Source organism: Peromyscus californicus, unplaced genomic scaffold (assembly GCF_007827085.1).
Source record: "Peromyscus californicus insignis strain IS unplaced genomic scaffold, ASM782708v3 Scaffold_6__1_contigs__length_162567912, whole genome shotgun sequence".
NCBI lineage: Eukaryota > Metazoa > Chordata > Mammalia > Rodentia > Cricetidae > Peromyscus > Peromyscus californicus.
In genome coordinates, this window is record NW_026294584.1 from 141,810,173 (window position 1) to 141,827,361 (window position 17,189).

Genomic DNA, 17,189 nt, shown 5'->3' on the forward strand with positions numbered 1-17,189 from the left:
AACCTCCAAGTCTGCCAAGGCCTCTTTCTGACTAGCCTCCCTCCTCCATCCAGCAGGCTGACCATGCCCTGGGATGCCAAGCCACTGGGTGCCTTAAGGTGCCCAATTCATGCCTCTCTCTGTTCAATGGGGTATGAACCTATGGTCCTTAGCAATCAAGTCTGTCTCTGTGCTTCTTCCAATAAGAAAAATCATTGAAATGTATTTGTTGCAAGCTACAACTTATGTCTGGGGAAAGACAAATATTCCAGTCTCACTTCTAGGTGCCCCAAAGTGAATTGAAGGGACAGTAAATATCTAATCAGGGAAGGGGTGACAATTCCAAATAGGTAGCCATACTTTTTTCCCCACATTTTTAAATTTTAATTATGTGTGTGTGTGTTCATGAGTGCACTTGCTCTTGGGAGCCGAAGAGAACATGAGATCTCCTGGAGCTGGAGTTTCAGGCACTTGTGTAAACCATCTGATGTGGATACTGGGAACTGAACTGAGGTCCTCTGCAAGAGCAGTATGTGGTCTTAACCAGGGAACTGTCTCTCTAATCCTCCTTCCCCCAGGTAGCCATAATGCCCCAGGGTGCAAAAGAAACAAGTCTATTCTACGCTTTCATACATACAGTCCATCTGCAAGACCACTCGAGACTAAGAGACCTTTTATAAAGGTCTCTACACTACAACAGTCTAGCCATCAGTCTCTAAAAGAACTCCCTTCAGGCCTCCTCAGCCACCACTCTGCTGGTGAATACAGGGAGCTGCCTTCCTTTGCTGTCTGTAAAGCACAGGTGTGTACAACAGAGTCGTTTTCTTGACTTCTCTTTCCATGGTTTTGCTTTTAAATAATGACCTTTAGTAGTGTGTGTGTGTGTGTGTGTGTGTGTGTGTGTGTGTGTGTGTGTGTGTGTGTGTAAGCCAGGAAATGATGAACTCTGAACCCATGATGACTGAAATAACTTTTCAGCCACACATTTGATCATTTTGATGGCTACATAGCACCAGGCCCAGTGTCTTTCCCACCTCCACAGATTTTGTGGTCCCATTGCTCTTTTACATGCATACTGTGAGAGGTGTTCTCACGCTTATTGTGCTTCTTCCTGTTTGCAGGCTCTTCTCAATTCTCCTGTCCCACCCCCTCCCCTCGTGTTGTCTTAGTACCATGATGTGTTCATTTGGTCATGGATATTTTCTCGAGCATTCTAACCCATGACCATCGCAGTTGGTCATGCGATTCAATGCTTAGATTTTATCTTGTTTCATGTCTGCTGCTCCCATCTTTGTTTCTTCACCCCACCCCATCCTCTAAACTCCTTCCCGAGAAATGCTCAACTGTCCAGACAGATTTCCCATCTCAGCCCTTAACTTGCCAAGTCTCTATCTCATCTCTTTAGGTGCCATAGTGCAAGAGGGTTCCCATTCCGGCTTCACCAGTTTTCTCTTCAGTTCTGTTCACTCTGCAATCTGAACCCATCTGTTGGTTTTAAATGTTGAGCAATTTAGTTCCCAAGGCCTCCTTGTGTATCTGCTGGCCAGGTTAATTTCCAAGTTCCATTCTGCTTACACATAACCTTTCCTTTGCTGTGAACTCTCTGTTGACATCAGTATAACACAATGTTCATTTGTGTATGGGAAAGTTTCTGTGAGCCTGGCAACTAGGAGAAAATTGCTGTATGTGCTATGATCAGGTTTTGCTTCCTTCTGTCCAATACAGAGAAGGTATTTGTCATTGGTAGAGTGAGGCAGCAGAGATGTCTGTCTCGGTTTGTATAGACTAAAGAGTTCCACTTGGACCCTGCAACACAAACGTCTGAGAAGTCCGGGTAAAATGCAGTTATGGAGCAATCACCTTGACTGTCTGAGCATCCGGGCAGCCACAGTCACTCACTCCGTTGTGTCCTTTGCACACCCTTCAACCCACATCTGTCACAAATGTGCCCAGGCACATTTTTCACAGGCCGCTTCTGCAGCAGTATTCACAGTAATGCTTCCTTCAGAAAACTCACTCCATTGACTTTCCATGTTCCAGAGATTTCTCCCAGTTTCAATGCATCAAAGACAGTCCCCGCTCTCTGGCCCCTGTTCATGGTTTTAAAGGATATACTGTTCTTCCTCGATATTTTGAGTGGAAAGGTGAGATTGTCACTTTTGTTTAAAACCCTCCTCTTGAGCCAAAAGACACGATATGTTCTCAATAAATAGTTGTTGGATGGAGGGATGGGTGGATTCAATGTTTCCTTACCAATTAAAAAAGTTTCAACTTTGAAAAAGAATTGTTGCATCAGAAATCTAGTGAACTGGTTTCTTGCCTCTCTGCCATTCAACTTGAGTGCAGAACTTAGTAGAATCGATCCTAAGGCCCCAGGTAGCAGATTTTTGTTTGTTTGCAAGAATCTCTAGAAATTGTTCCAAGAATTTCTAGATTCCCCAAGGATAACCTGACAAAGGCCCTGAGGGTTTCATTACTAACAGATATCGCAGCAGCTACCGCCCTATGGTGGCTCGTGATTGCAAACCCAACTTTTAACTTTCCTAGAGTATCTGGGAAGCTTTGGTTTCGGGGGATGAGATGTGTCTTTGGCAGCACAGGAAGTACATGAAACCCACCTCCCGCCTTCACTTGTGAAGTACACATTGAAGTTCTATGATATGTCTCATTTTATGTTATCTGAGTAAAAGCCAGGGTATAGGTTTCTTTTCTGCCATTCAACTTCCCTGACCAGGCAGCAGCCAGAGCCAGCAAATGCACTGGAGTATCTCACAGAAAGGGAAGGGGCCAAGCCAGGGGCCATAGATGTCTCAAGAGACAGATACACATACAAATTATGAAGGAAGATTGTTCAACAAAAAGTGAGCAGATGACTACTTTTTTTGTTGAGGTAAAGAGTATGCTACTTAATCTGTAGGGAAATTATGCAAGGGTGTTTTCCCCCAGAATCTAGAGGATGCACCCTCATATGGACTGGCAGCATGGTAGTACAGTATCACTTTGCAACTCCATAAAGATGTGTATGAACATCCCACAATGACGCCATCTGATTCCATTGGAGAGTATAGTCTACCCTTTTCTTGAAAATGTGACTCCTCCCTCAACTCATCTGGACTCTACTCTGTCCCTGAGGCCCAGTTAAGTTTCATTTCCATAAATCCTTTCCTGGGGCTTCTCAGAATATGAAGATTCTTTCCTTGCTCTATTTGACCCATCAATATAGATGCTACCAGTCACTTTGACAGGTCAAGTATTGGGCCACCTTAGTTTAAAGTTATGTCCTTCAGCTCTGATTACATAAAACACAGAAATGGGTGGGGGAGGGGGAGGAAAAGACATGCCTACAGGAAGGTAAGGAGAGACTGGCTATGATTATCCACAAAGTACTCAGTCACTGCTGAAGCAAAGCTCTGTAACCTGGAGTTGGAGAAAAGTTAAGTTTGCTCTTTAACCAAAAGTACGTCTCTCTTAGCTCCAGCTCAGTGCCTGGTTCTCAGTGGGGATAGTACATTAAGATACAGCCACAGTGAGAACCTCAGTGAGAAGTAACTGTTGTTGCTTTTAGAACTTATAGAACCAACAACTAAAAAGTTCAGAAACATTCAAAGAAGGGCTGAGTTAGGACCAAATCATCTAAAATAAGATTGTGTCCCGAGAACTTTGTTCTTTAAGGCAGAGTGGGGCTATCTTTTTAAAGGTCCCATCCTATGTCTTTATAAAATGTTCCTGAACTTGGAGACAATAATATCTACTGCAGGAAAATCAAGACGCAAGTGGAGATGAAAACCAAGCCACCCGATCCCTTCCTGCGCTGCACAAGCTCTTGGTCACTGTCTTAGATGCAAGCTCCAGAGGGCAGAGTCATGCCTTCATTTCATTCCCCTCAGTACTCAGACCAGTGCTAAGCACATAGTAGGTGCTTTTAATATACTGGTTGAATGAATGAATGAATGAACACATATCAGTAACTCTAACTTTTTTAGGCCCCCTGCCTTTCCTTACTCAAACACTTTTGCACTAGGATATCTTGTCAATGAAGCAGTTTTAAGAGTACTGATTTGAGGACCCCACAGCAACTACCACCCTTCTCAGACCGTCGAGGTTGGTGATTTTCTGTAAATTGCTGCTCCAGGTTCTCCAGATGGAGTCTTTGAGGGCCAGCTCATGCAGGGCCTTTTTCCTCCATTACCCATCAGATGGACAGGCTCTTAGTCCAGTTCCCATTAGCTCACAGTACTGACACATGCTTGGATGCTCACATCCAGAACCATAGTTGTAGGTGCGGTATAGGTAGAAAAGAGGAACCACTCAAGAAGTTGCTGTCAAATATAATGTTCTGTCTTAACGAGTCTGGGGAAGGACTCTGCCTAACAAGACATTTTTGCAAGGACTTGTCTGTTCTGCCTTGTCTTGTGAATTCCCCCAAAGAGCACTGAGACAAACCCTTAAAGAGATTAAGGGAGAAGGAGAGGGAATTTGTGTGCTAACGAGATATGAACAAGACCCATGTCAAAAGGCCAATAAGAGTTTAGGGCCTTCTACGTAGGCATGGACCTGTTAGCAGGCACTTCCCTGGTTCACTGTTTATGGACCTGTTGAATGGAAGAAATCAGACTTCTTGAAAGAAATGGTCTGCCTAGGACCAGCTGGCTTAGGCACCATGACCCAGCAGGCCCACATATCAGCCACGTCAGCCTGGCACCCTGGATGGAGGAGAACTTGTGTCCTTTATTAACAACCTCAAGAGAAAAGGCCTCCCCTATGCCCAGACATTCAACTGTCCCAGCAAGAAGAGCTGGTGTGTGTCTAAGGTGTGACAATCCCCTTAAGAGCTGGCATCCCTTCAAATACTCAAACCACCTGGCCTCAGAAGTGACTGGGGAACTTTTGGGTTTCTGTCCTGGACATTCAGAGTGTTGGGAAGGAAGACGAAGTGGCTTTGGATTAAAGCTGTTCTTAGGATCAGTGCCCCAAAGCAGGGGCTTCCCTTGAGAGCCTTAATATTTTAAAGCAGCTAGAACTGTCTCACTTCTCAGGATATTGAAAGATAATAAAGCTCTGACATGGAGAAAGGTGTCTAAAAAGAGAACTCGAGGCACAAAATTCCTGACTCTTCAGCCCCTCTTCCCCCACATCCCTCTCCAGCCTGTAAGACGCGGAAGAGAGTGAGCATTCAAGAGGACACGGGCTGAAGCCTGCTGTCTCTTCCCCAAGAACCAGCTGCCCTAGCTACTCAGGAGGCAGCTTGGCCTTACCACTGTGGCCAGAGGCTATCTCACTGCTGCTGGGGTCTTGCAAATAGGTGGAGGCTTACCAGCTGGCCCCTACTTCTGCTAGCAACCCAAGCAGCAAAAGCCAGTCATGTCTAGCAACATGGGAGATGATATAAGTGCCCCTATAGAGCGGGGTCTGGCAAGAAGCCTCAGCCAGATGGCAAAGCTGAAGAGGTCAGATAGCTTAGCTATACATGCCAGAGACTCTTGGACCTTTTAACACAAAATCAAAGTCAGGGGCAGAGGTTTAATAGCCCCTGGGACAAATTATCTGCATGAGAACACAGAGGCCCATACCTCCTGTGAGTAGAGCCCCAGGAAGCCAGAATAAGAAGCCTTACTCCTCTGCTGCTCAGCCCTCTCAAATTTTCTGTGCTTTCTACCCCAATCCTCCCTTCCCTCATGAACACCATCTCCCTCCAACCCCACCCTGAGACCTCTCAGGCCAACACAGGATCCCTCTGAGGCCACTGGATTGGATTGGGACAAAGATTTGATAGAATTTGACATCCCCCATCTGGGATTTCCTCCTTGCTGGGACTAGCCAAGCAGTCAGTGATGTGCAGTGTGAGTTTCACATTCCCAGTTCTCCAGGTTACCATGCTGCAATGGGCCCTGCCCTGGGGACCTTGCCCATCTCAAGTTGAGTTGACAGTTCCTTGCCACCAAGAGGAGCAGAAAAGTGAATAAATAAGAAACAATTGAGCAGAAGTTTGAATGCCACTTAGAAACATTGCCAAGTTTGAAATTGGTTCATTTTTCAAGTGTCTCTGATAGCCTAGCATGTTCAAGGACAATGCTGGGTCCTAGGGATATAGAGATAAATAAGACATGATCCCTGTCCTAGAGATTCTTTGCCCAGGGAAATGCCCTTGACTGAAAGGTAATTGGCAGGTAGAAAAGTGAGGGTCTCGGAAGGCCATCTAGGAAACATCTAGGAACAGCAGCCAGGAGAAACTTTGTGTAACTCCCAAGGACCACCTTAAGCAGTGAGGGGAATTAAGTCATGAACAGGAAAGTGCTGGGCTGAGCATGGGTGTGGGGCTTGCACATGGTATAAAGGGTCGGAGATGGGAAATTGTCCACTTCTAGGAAGGACCAGCTCCTCAGGGTGGAAGCAGCAGAGGGCAGGCATTGGGTGCAAAGCTACCAGGAAGAGTGGACAGGAGAATGGAATAGAAACAGTGGGCCCCACTCACTGTGTGCCTACAAGTGAGGCAGATGCCAACAGAGTATACAGAAAGACAAACACGTGTGACTTCATTTTTGTCTCTGTGTACCCAGGGAGGCAGGCACGTTATCCTTATTGTATGCATAACACAGACAGAGGCTCATAAAGGTTAAGTAGTTCCCTCGAAGACACACACCCACAAATGTTGCTAGGTTAAGAAATGGGGTCTCTTTAAATCCCATCCTCATGAGCACTGTATGATGGGAAAGGCCTTGGCCACCCCACTAAGGAGCTTGCACTCTATCTTAACACATGGGAGCCCTAGAGGATTTTAAACAGAAGGAAAGCATGATCAGATCTGCATTCTTAGTCACCCTGCCAGCTGTGCAGGGAGTGGGTAAACTGAGGCCCCAAGAGAGCAGGAGGTGGCTGTTGTAAAGATTCTATGAGTCAGAAGCTAGGTAGTACAGACAAGCAGACAAGAACCACCCTTACAAGCAGTCAGAAGGGGAAATCAATGGGACCAGTGACCAAATGAGAGGAGTCACCAAAACGAGAAGGGGCTGTGAAAGTGGCCAGCTGGGCTGAGCTGTCACCAAGGTCCCGAATAATTCAGTCCTCAAGCCATTGAAGACAGTATTTACCAAGACCACAGGTAATAAAGGAAAAAAAGACAGAGGTGTGGAGTTACTCAGACTCCAGGCAGGAAAAGCAACTGGGGTTCAGGACCCACTGCAAACAAAAGCTGCCAGAAACTTCTGCCCGCAAGCTCCGGTCTTCCAGTGAGGTAGATAGAAGAAGAGGACCGGGAGACCAGAAACTGGCAGCTGGGGAGGCACAGACAAGGACGGAGGTGGCACTGTCGTGGAAGGCGAGGCAGGAGAGCACTGCAGGCGCAGAGCAGACCATGGTCTCCCCTCCAGCAGCCTTTCTGGCTTTTGAGAACTGGGAAGGGTAGCCCACTGGGTTTGTGATGCGAAAGTCAGTCGTGATTCAGTACAACGGGTTGACAGAAAGTGCCTGAGTTAGGAAGGCTGAGCAGTGAAGCGGGGCGGGGGCGTGCCTCCGAGACACTAACTGCAGACAGCGCTTGTAAGACCTTCAACTATAAACGGAAGTGGTGACAGGCCAGTGTCTTGGGGTTTAGAGTTGAGAATGGCTAGTCAGAGCCTGGAGAAGAGCTGGAGGTGAGAAAAACAATTAAGAGAGGAAGGGAGGAGGGAGTGCAGATGGTGTAAGGTCTCTAAGGTTCAGCCTTAGTCCCAAGGAAGAGAGCTATCTAAAGTTAGGGAAGAAGATGCTACTGGGAGGCATGGACGGGAAGGGGACCAGCAATGAGGTTTATCCTAATACAACAAAAGTGACTTTGGCCTTGGGATAAGGGAGTGAATTTTCTGAGAACTGGCATCAGAGCAGCAAGTAGAAAGTGGGCTGAGGAGTCAGTCCCATGTGAGTTTCCACTAGCTAATGTGGGGGACGGACGGGCAACACTGGGGTAAGTCAAGGTCACAGATCTTGTGTTGGCCAAAGTCCACCACACTGTGTGATCTTTAGCAGCTCTCAATCACCCCAAGAGGGAGCAGAGACTATCTGACTACTTCGGACTCAGACTTCATGTCTGAGGGCATGGACAGGGAGGGTGGACCACTGCAGACACACAGACACTACAGGTCAGAGAGAAGCAAGCCAAGAGCCCGGGGCCCCTAGGAAGAGTCTCAGGAAGAAACAGAAAGGCCAAGGCCTTGACGTTGGCAGAGGACCGACCCTTTGTAATAAGGTGGGGGAACTGTGAGGATGAGAAATTGACATAAGGAGAACTTGGCATTGCCAGCTTCTAGAGGAGAGGTGGTTGTGGGTAGCAGGTGGGGACGAGGTGGCTTTACAGGACAGGGGAATCCAGAAAGCCTCTGTTGCCAGAACAGTGCAGCGTGTGGTCCAGGGCTTCCGTAGGAACTCCACCCTGGAACTGCTCTCAGAACTTGTGCCTCCCTCCTGCCCACGCCACAGCCCACTTTCGGTGCAAGAGTCTGCTCAGAAACCGGCAGACACTCATGGGACTCCAGGGCCATATCTAAGTCAGGAGAGGTCCAGACAATCTAGGCCTCACTTGTTCCTAGCCTCCCCAGAGACCAGCCTCTTCCCCAGCACTCTTCTTGCCCAGCCTCTCAACAAACTGACCTGCAGACTTGGGCTCTGACCCTAAGCCTTCATGTATCCCACAGAGGTTTTGATACCCATGGCTGGCATTGTTGTGGGTGCTGGTCTGGCGTATTTTTCCACCCCTCCCCCTCACTGCTCTTCCCCAATATCTACCTCCCAGGGCATACACTCCTGCTGCCAGACATCTCAGTCATGCCCTGGTTGTATACTTAGTCCTTCTGTTTGGGCCTCTCCAAGTCCCTGAGTGATGGAGATCAGATGGCCTTCTGGGGGATGGGCCTATGTGGTGGTATAAATAAAGTTGCCTGGGGTCAGAGCTATTAGAGCCATAGCAAGTGCGTGGCAGTGGTGGCGTATGCCTTTAAGGACCTGGAGGGTGGTACATACAGGCTGTGATGAGGCAGTCACATGATTGGGTTTACAACCAATGAGAAGGCACAACAAAGAAAATATAGAGACATACACACAGGAAGTAGGGCTCTCTTTCGGAGAGCTCTCTTGGCTGAGGAGGATCCCTGAATCAGGAAGGGTGAGGCTCTTGGCTCTGACCTCTTGGCTTTCTTCTCTGAATTGGCTCTGTGTTTCTTGTTTGATAAAACCGTTGGCTACATCTACACTGAATTACATCTACAGGCCTATCCTCAGTTCTTTTCTTTCCCCTAACTATAGGCCCCTGAGCAAACAAGTCTCCATATGCCTAGGAAGCTGCTCCCAATCTCTGTCCTCTTAAGCTGGCCCATCATCACAGTGCTGTGTAACAAACAGCCCAGTGCTAGAGAATGAAGGGGGTGTCACTCGGACTTCCCAAAGATCTTTGGCATGGACAAAGTTGAGGAAAGGGAGGCTCAGAGAAGTTAAATAACCGGTCCCAATGTCACACAGCTTGCAAGTGGCTGAGCTGGGGTTCAAATCCAGGCCTGTCTTCTACAAAGGCAAGCACTGTGAACTTCTCCTCCCCTACCTGCACCCCCAGCCAGAGCTCATGACAAACTCACGTCATCATTTTTTTTTTGTCCGTTCATATATCTGTTGATTCATTTATCAAGGCTAAGCATTTCGGAAGCTGTCTGCAAACACTATCTTAAGACTCAGGATGGTTGTTTTGAGCATGAAAAGGCCTCTGGTGAGTGAGGTCTGAAGTAGATCTCATTTCTTAGGACAATCTACACACCACCTTCCACAACCAGAAAAACTCTACAAACCCTCCCAATCACCTTTGTTCTTGCTTACAGAATATGAGAGAGAGGGAGAGAGAAAATGAGAATTAGGCTCTTCATAGTTGAGAACTTAGAGGAACTACACCACTGTAGCACTGTTGGCCCTGTGCTCACTGAAGAGGCCTTGAGTTTTCCCAGCAGCCTTACCCCGCCCCCCAAATTCCTTCATAACTTTTATTGCTAGGACAACACATCAAGCCTGGGGGAGTTCAGCAGTTCCCCACTTGCTCAGCATTTCCCTGCTCACACCCCACCCACCCTCCCACCACCACCAAGACTCCACCATGAACAGTCCTATCCACCTAGACTGGGTGGGCCCCCAAGCCCCTGCTCTCTCAGCTCTAGGCTTGTTAGATAAGCCGAGTGAACTGTCTAGCACGAGGGGACTGGGCATCTAAGTGGCTTCTTGAAGCAGAATGGTGAAGAGACTCTGTTCCAGAGGAAGGGAGAGCTGGGGAGCGTCAGAAACCATGAAGTGGAGAAAGAATAGCTCTTTCACCATTGATAACAAAATAACCTGTTTTTCCCCCCAGCCACCCTCCCCAGATGGAAGAGTTGCTTTCTACAGCCACACTGGCCACACTCAGGTCCTCAGAAATATGAATGCTGTGGAGGGATGCTCTTTTAGCCACACTAGCTGGCCTGCTCTTGCTCTGCAGGGACCACTTAGTGCTACTTTAGAAATCTGCGTGTCCCAAGAGGCAAAAATCTTGGCTTGTTCGCGCTGTGCTAAATGGCACATATTCTCCCCACCCAGACTGGGCACCCAACTGGGGTCACACTGAGTGTAGATATGAGGCTCAAGTGCACCTGCCGATATACTAATGGGTCCTCTCTGCCCAGGATGACTGCTAGAGCCAACGGGGTGGATCCGATCACTGTCCCTCCACTGGATTCAGCATCACTGAAAAGGAAAATGTTCAAGCACCTCCCCTAGAAGAAGCCACTTGGAACATGGGAGGAACATCCATGCGCATTCTAATGACTTCAGTTCCCATAGCAGGTATTAATACAAGCTGGAGAGACAGCCTAGATTTGGTTCTGATCCTGACAGACAGCAGCATGTAAGATATAACTCCTGCTGTAGAAGGTAACAAATCAGTTTTAAGGTCATGAGCCAGGGGTGGCTGATCCCAGACAGCCGTGGCCCTTTGTTGTTAGGTCCTGGAATAGAACCCTCTGCTCCAATACTTCCTGCTGTTCTCATATCAGTGTGACAAAGTTAAGACAACACTAAGTGAAACGAGAATAGAAGGCACCTGGCTCTCTAAAGCAGCCCCAGATGGACTCTGGAAGAACGTCTATGGCCTGAAGTTTCCGATTTGCGTTCTTGGCCTCTGAAGAGTGGGCACAGGGATGAATCACCCTTTTGCTTCTCATAATGGTCTGTGTTGCAATCAGATGATAAGTGCTGTCCGGGGTCACTAAGGGTCAAATCAGAGAAAGTCAACTCTCCCTGCAACAAAAGCCACCAAGGGTGGACCCTACATTCCAACTCCACAGCCCATACTTTGGAATCACTCCTGGATTTCAAGCCAAAGTTAGCCGTGGTCAAGAGCTGGATGTCAAAGGTGAACGACTCGCGGCACGACTTTGTCTCCTTTGGTGGGGGTGGGGGGTGAAGGGGGGTGGCATTCCTTTGGGTTTTTTTATTTGTTTTGCTTTGTTTAGAAAAGTAAACAGAGGCTCAGAGAGGTTATGTGGCCTGCAATAATGTGTAGATCTGGTCAGGGTCAGAGGCAAACATGCATCTTGTTATACAGTCTCCCTCCTCATCACTGAAAGAAAAAAAACTGGGGGTCCATCAGATCTGACATGCCAGACCCACCAGCAGTCTCACTCAGGCCCATAAGCCCACAGACAGCATAAGGCAAAATTAAAGACCATCCTGCCTCACCTCTGTTTACAGATAAAGAGACTCAGGCCCCAAGAAGAAAAGTGACTTGTTCAAGGTCACACAGCAAATTAGTGGCAATGTCCAGGCTTCAGGACAGATTGGCAGAGTGCGGTGCAAGACAGCAGCCAGCCTTCCCCTCCAGTAGGTGCACCCAGACTCTGTGCTGGATCATATTGTAGCCTCCTGTTTCTGTTCCATTCCTCTTAGGAAGGAACATGTCTGCACTGGAGTAGCTAGCGCTTCCCTTTCAACCAGGTAGGAGGTCTGTCTCTTACGTTTCTTAAGTGTCCAAGTCTGTCTTAGGTCCAGAGATACCAGAAGAATCCAGACCTCCCCCCCCACTTTGTTCATGTGCACAGCTGTCCTTGCTGAACAGAGGGAAGATAGGTAGGAAATAACTATTACCTTTATAAAGGAAGACATTAAGCCAGACTGCTGTTCCCCAGTGAACAGCCTCAAGTCATCGTTAAGTCCACCAGTGGCATTATCATTTAAGGTCCAGTCACAAAAGCGAAATTCCAGATTTCAGGATCTGATGTCACATCTGACAGTGACACCACTATCCTCTCCAGAAAACCGAATGTACTCACTATGCCTTCAAAACCAAGTGGCCTAAGGCTCCCTGGGACCAGCTCTAATGCCTCCTGTAGTGGTCTCACACTGTTTCCAGGTTAGGCTCTTGTGCCTACCAGATACCCTAGAAATCACTGCAACTCCTTCTGACCCAGCTCCCCAAAACCTCTTATCTCCCTCTTGACGAATCACTGTCTGTCCAAATGCAGATACCAGAATTTTTTTTCTCCTTAAATGCAAAACCTCTTTGGATTATTTTTGCCATCCTCATCTAGCAGAGAACTTAGAGCACATGATAGCCCTGAATAAATAGTAAATAAATGAGTGTGTGCTGTGGAAAAAATACAATCTCCCTCTACCAGTTAAGGCCTGGGAAGAATCAACTACTACAGAAGAGAAAATAGGTGTGGGAGCCTATATAAATTCAAATGAGAGCAGGTCAGAAAAAAGTAAGGCTTCTCTTGTGGTCTTTCTTAATCTTTCCTAATACATTGAAGAGTTAAAAACCCCACTGGATGAGTTAAAGAGGGGGAATAGAGTGGTGTTATGGTTTCTGTACACTTTGTAACCAGTGTTTGTGGCTGAGGAAACAAATACCTCTTAGTGAGATTCTTTCCCCTTACTTAATTGCTTAAAGCAGGCAAGATGTAGTTCACATCTTCCACTGTGGACTGTTGTTTTGTGTTCCTAACACAGTCACTCACTGTTCACAGTGCTCCTAAACCAGTCACTCACTGTTCACAGTGCTCCCAAGTGTGGAGAGATCCTCCCCACCTCTTCATTTGGCTCAACAACCAAGATCAACAGTGCTGTAGACAGATCCTCCCTCTGCCCATCTCTACTGCAAATGAAGCAGTAGGCGGTGGGTCTTAACAGGCAATATCTATCATCCTGGTAGATACTCCCTAGGAAAGAAAGTGCACCAGCCACACCAGGGTCTTGTGTAAAGATCACCACCACTGGCGGGGCGGGGCGGGGGAGGGACTTCTTCACAATTCACATCTCTTTTCCTGGATATTTTCCCTCTTAATTTCCTCTATATTTCCCTCTAAAGAATCTTTTCAGAGCACGGTTCTCCTAGAGTATATGCTTAGCTGAGCCAAGAGGAAAAGTTAAAACCAGGGCTTTCCCTCTATGTTGCTTTTTGAACCCCCACTAGAATCGTGGAAATCCAACTTCTTTGGCTTATGGAGAAAAAGCAACTATAACCTTCCTTGATATTTTAATCTACCTCATAAACTCCAGCCTGCAGAAAAAAAGCTTCTACGGGCTAAGACAGGTACATGAATATGCCAGTGTGCATGTGTACTTGCCCATCAGTCTAGAGCAAATGACTAAGAAAAAACTCTCGGGACATCTTCTTTGTCTGTCATCATGAAGTCTACCTTTCAAAGCCAATCATAAAGAGAGTTATGTCTCCATCCTCCCAGGTGGCTCTGTCTTAACATCACCAAATCCTGGACCCCAAAGCCTTTCTTCTGCTAATTTCACTCTTTCTATACACATTTCCCCAGATGTGTGCCACTCACTGCCTTCCAAAGGGAACTGATTCCTAAAGGTTTACAGAAATGAATACTTTCATCTGCCTCCAGTGAGGCTACAAGATCTCGGGAGAAGAATAGCCAGGTCTGTTGAATAAATATATTCATCTGACTTAAACTGGTTCCTACTTCTCTCAGCAGGAAGGTCAACAAAGCCAGTTGAAGCTGAGGGACAGATGACCCTGGCCCCAATTTTTTTTTTAATCTCCCTGCATGGTCTGTTCTTTTGTTCACTCTCATCAGCCTCTCCTTATGGGAATTATCTGTGTACTTGGTATGGGAAAAAGAGGTCCCTTGTGGGAATTAATGAATATCTAGCTCCTTCTCTGTCTGATGCTTGGACCCCACACAAGAGGACTGTCCACTCCAAGATAGCGGGGAGACTATTTCAGAAGAAAGAGAGGCATTTCTATCTGCTGACATGGTGGGTTCTATCCAATGAGGTCAGAGGAAGGTCTGTTGGCAGCTTCTGTTAAATTCTGTTGGGGCAGGCAAGTGGCAACTGGCAGTTAGTTCTGAGGTGACGCTAAGGATGCTGGGATAGATTAAATGAGCAGCTGGCCCTCACATCCTGAGCCTCACTTAAGTGCCCAACGAAATGGAATACAAGAGTGAAGGGTAGTTACAAATGATGCCAAGGCCTCTTGTTAGTCTTTGGCTTCCATATCCTTCCTCAAAACTTCAACCCAAGTGCTCATAACCCAGCACCTCCTGCCCAGGCCTTTGTGGCAGGGGTTCCTATAGGTAAAGTTGAAGACTGAGGAAGATAGAGGATGGAAATATTGCCCTAAGCCACCAAACATATTCTAGTCAGGACACAGACATCTGTAACTGATTACCCTCAAGCCAGATCTGAGAAAATGCAGTCTCTCAACCTCAGTATAAGTGGGCAGGCTGAAGTAAGTCCTGACTGAATCCAGGGGACAGCCTGGACTCCTTCCTTCTTTCCTACCTTTCCCATTTAGTGCCAAAAAGTCTCATGAAGGCCAGTCAATCAAGTAACAGGAAATGAGGCCATTTAGACATGTCTTATTCTTGGGAAGCTGGTTAGGTTCTCCACTAGCATGTGGAACTGGAGCTCAGGTTCCAAAATAGGAAAGCCTCAAGTTTTAATTCTGGATCCTGTTAGATACGAGACATAAGACTTTAGACAAGTTACTTAACCTCTTTAAACCTCAGTCTCCTCAATCTGTAAAATGGGGATAATATTGGGTAAAGCACTAAATAGTGTGAGGAATATGCATCATGTTCAATCCATGGTTACCTTCCATACTCCTGTGTCCCTCTCTGACACTCCTCTCTCTTCCTCTCCACAAGTCCTCACGACATCATTGCCTATGGACAGCCCGAAGGGAATTACCCCCACCCCCGAAATTAGGCGGTGTTGAACAGTCCAGAAGTGGCTAGTCAGACATGGCAGTTCAGCCAGCTGCCTGGATCTTGAAAAGCCTAAGAAGCTGGTGATGTCCAGAATCTCACATGATTCCTACAAAAGCCAGTTAAATTATTTAGAAAATGACCCTCAATCCACCCTCTAAAAGAACACAAGTATATTTTGCTCACTGGGTTTCTCAGACGGGAGCTAGATTGCAGAAGGTCATCTGGGTAATGGATGTTGTTACCCAGTACCCAGTCTACGTCTGTGAGCACTTCAGAGTGCCTTGATGTCCTGATGAAAAGATGTCTTCACACTTCAAGACTTCAAGTTTAATTGGGTTCAGTGATGGCCAGACAGAGATCACAGAAAGACAAAATCCCGATGGGACACTGGGAACACTTTTGTTGAAAGTTAACTGTGAGGTTTGCTTTCATGAAAATGTGATAGCTTGAGCGATTCTCTCCCCATCTTCAATATATAGCAAGCATGGAGTCTAGGAAGGGTCTTGGTCCCTCTTCACCTTGGTGGAAGTGGAATTGAGGCAGGGCAAGGACTCTGTCAAACCTCTCTGCTCTTTCACTGTTTACGGTCAAAGTAAGGAAGCCTGGAGGAAGGTCCCTAACCATCTATTGCTGCAGATGCCAGTTCGGCCTCTCTTTTACCTTCCTTGACTCTGTTTCAGTGTTCACTTGAACCTCTGCCCCAAACTATGCCCTGCTAGGTAGGCAGCAGCAGCATTTCACCTGCCAAAGGGCATCTTTTTCCCAATTTACATAAATTTGTGGGTAGGTAACATTTAAGAGACCCTGGTTCTAATTCCTTAAGAGAAAAACACAATCATTCCCTATCAAAGAAGGTTTTCAGGAGACTATGCAACTTGAGTGCTGGTGACAGGCACACTCATTAGGTTAGGCTGGTTAATGGTGGGGGCTGTTTGGTTTTCTGTGTTTCTTCCTTCACCGTTCAGGAAATCTCAGCTCCTTCAGTATTGGCTTGAAATGACACTTAGAAGGTAGGACAAAGGCTTCAGGGAGAGACTGACAATGTGAGGAAGGGTAAGGAATCCCTGTCTTCCCCCCGAGAGCAGGCATAGGTGAGCACTGGTAAACTCAACTCTAGAGTTCTTCCCAATAGCGCATGTCTGTCACCCTCACCCAGATGTTCTTCAACTTCTAGTTAGCCCAGCCAGGCTCTGATTTCTGAAGTAAGTAAGGCTAGACCCAAAGGGAAGGAAACATCCCAGCAGACAAGCAAGCCAATGAGTACCAACCGAAGATGACTAACCAGCAACTTGGAAATGAAAGCAGGGCTCAATGCCCCACTTCCAACAAAGCTTGGGCTAAGAAGCACCTGGAAAGGGGGAAACTGCCTATGGACTCCAGGCAGGGATGACTGGAAAGAGGCTCAAGCCACGGGAAAAGCCACGGGACCACCCAAGCCAAGCCGCCTGCAACAGACCTTCAGACTATCCTTTTCCCCACAAAGGGGGGCTCCGTCTCATTCAGAGAAGTCACAGGGGTTGCTTGAACCAAATGCAAATGAAACAATATAGGAAAGAGGGGCTTTCGTTCAGTGTTTGTATTGGCTCAAAGGACAACTTACAAAAGCATCTTTTGGCGTCACAGCGGCACAGACAAATCTCTCACAGGAGTTTCAATAATATTGCAGAATGTTTTATGTCTTATGAGGAGAGATTTTTCTTTGACATTCATGAAAGGATTCCTGAAGGTTCGGGGGGGGGGCAGGCTGCATATTGGGGACCATTCCTCCAGCCCCCTTTTCAACCCTATTCTCTGTGGTGGATGGCGAAGTATCCTCCTGGGCAAATGTTGGCTAGTTCTTGATAGCAAGAAGCTATGAGATTTTCTAAACAGTCAAACTGAAGGACAGAGAGTCTCAAGGTCAAATGGGTTGAAGGACATATGATTAAAGTGCTAGTGAGTGAAAGGGAGGGAGGGAGAGGTGGGGTCAGAGCTACCAATGTCAGTAGTATCTAAATC